The sequence below is a fragment of the Petromyzon marinus genome, unplaced genomic scaffold, assembly GCF_048934315.1.
Source record: "Petromyzon marinus isolate PM22_M1 ecotype Great Lakes invasive population unplaced genomic scaffold, UKy_Petmar_22M1.pri1.0 PM_G_Scaffold_6, whole genome shotgun sequence".
Taxonomy (NCBI): Eukaryota; Metazoa; Chordata; class Hyperoartia; order Petromyzontiformes; family Petromyzontidae; genus Petromyzon; species Petromyzon marinus.
In genome coordinates, this window is record NW_027423013.1 from 1,930,001 (window position 1) to 1,932,500 (window position 2,500).

Here is a 2,500-nt window from a genome sequence, read left to right on the forward strand (position 1 = left end):
ACGGGTCATTTTCGTGTCGCCACATTGCATACGAACCGCATGAAACTTCCAGAGGCATTTGCAGCAGGAATGCATGTGCACTAAAAAAAGTGAATATTTCTCACGGATAGACCCCGTGATACGCTAGAAATTGGCGGGGATGTCTCTCTTGTGGCTCACGGGGCTGTTAGGGTGGCACAGAAATCCCTCGGAATGGGAAAACGGGTCATTTTCGTGTCGCCACATTGCATGCGAACCGCATGCAACTTCCAGAGGCATTTGCAGCAGAAATGCATGTGCAGTCAAAAAAAATTTGATATTTTTCACGGATAGACCCCGTGAAACGCTAGAAATTGGCGGGGATGTGTCTCTTGTGGCTCACGGGGCTGTTCGGGTCGCACAGAAATCCCTGGGAATGGGAAAACGGGTCATTTTCGTGTTGCCACATTGCGTACGAACCGCATGAAACTTCCAGAGGCATTTGCAGCAGGAATGCATGTGCACTCAAAAACTTCTATATGTTTCACGGATAGACCCCGTGAAACGCTAGAAATTGGCGGGGATGTGTCTCTTGTGGCTCACGGGGCTGTTAGGGTGGCACAGAACTCCCTCGGAATGGGAAAAGGGGTCATTTTCGTGTTGCCACATTGCATAGGAACGCCATGAAACTTCCAGAGGCATTTGCAGCAGAAAGGCACGTGCACTCAAAAATTTTAATATTTTTCACGCATAGACCCCGTCAAACGCTAGAAGTTGGCGGGGATGTCTCTCTTGTGGCTCACGGGGCTGTTAGGGTCGCACAGAAATGCCTCGGAATGGGAAAACGGGTCATTTTTGTGTGGCCACATTGCATAGGAACGGCATGAAACTTCCAGAGGCATTTGCAGCAGGAATGCATGTGCACTCAAAAACGTCTATATTTTTCACGGATAGACCCCGTGAAACGCTATAAATTGGCGGGGATGTCTCTCTTGTGGCTCACGGGCGCTGTTAGTTAGGGTCGCACAGAAATCCCTCGGAATGGGAAAAGGGGTCATTTTCGTGTTGCCACATTGCGTACGAACGGCATGAAACTTCCAGAGGCATCTGCAGCAGAAATGCATGTGCACTCAAAAACGTCTATATTTTTCACGGATAGACCCCGTGAAACGCTAGAAATTGGCGGGGATGTGTCTCTTGTGGCTCACGGGGCTGTTAGGGTCGCACAGAAATCCCTCGGAATGGGAAAACGGGTCATTTTCGTGTTGCCACAATTGGCATACGAACGGCATGAAACTTCCAGAGGCATTTGCAGCAGAAATGCATGTGCACTCAAAAACGTGAATATTTTTTCACGGATAGACCCCGTCAAACGCTCGAATTTGGCGGGGATGTTTCTCTTGTGGGTCACGGGGCTGTTCGGCTCGCACAGAACTCCCTTGGTCCACCTGATTCGTGCATACAGGCAGCAACTAAAACTCTGTAAACCTGCTGTGAGGACATCTAAACAGTGGACCAGTGAGGCTGTGGAAGATTTGCGGGCGTGCTTAGACTGTACTGACTGGGATATGTTCACGACTGCTACCAATAGTCTGGATGAACTCACAGAGGCTGTGTACATCAGCTTCTGTGAGGACTGCTGTATCCCAACACGTACCAGGGTGAACTTTAACAACAACAAGCCCTGGTTCTCAGCAAAGCTCAAAAGGTTGAGGTTGGAGAAGGAGGAAGCGTTTAGGAGTGGGGATAGAGACAGATTCAAGGAGTCGAAGAACAGGTTTAGCAAAGCGGTGAGAGAGGCTAAACGACTGTACTCAGAGACACTAAAACACCAGTTCTCTACTAACGACGCTGCTTCTGTCTGCCAAAGGGCTCAGGCACATCACCAACTACAAACCCAGAGCGCCCCACACCACTAACGACTCCCGCCTAGCCAACGACCTGAACGAGTTCTACCGTAGATTTGAAAGACAATTGGACTGTCCTGAACCACCCCTTCCCACCCAAGAGGCCCCATCCCCCACCCATACTACAGAAACGACTCTCTCCTTTCAGGAGGGAGAAGTTAATGGGCTTTTCAAGAGGCAGAATCCACGCAAAGCAGCCGGGCCGGACTCTGTCTCTCCAGCCACCCTCAGGCACTGCGCTGACCAGCTGTCTCCGGTGTTCACCAACATCTTTAACACCTCCCTGGAGACATGCCATGTACCAGCCTGTCTCAAGTCCTCCACCATCATCGCTGTGCCCAAAAAGCTAAGGCCAACAGGACTAAATGATTACAGACCGGTCGCCCTTACATCTGTGGTAATGAAGTCTTTTGAGCGCCTGCTCCTGGCACACCTCAAAGCCATCACAGACCCTCTCCTGGACCCCCTTCAGTTTGCCTACAGAGCCAACAGGTCTGTGGACGACGCAGTTAACATGGCCCTCCACTTCACCCTACAGCATGTGGACGCCCCAGCATCCTACGCCAGGATCCTGTTTGTGGACTTCAGCTCTGCCTTCAACACCATCATCCCTGCCCTGCTTCAGGACAAGCTCT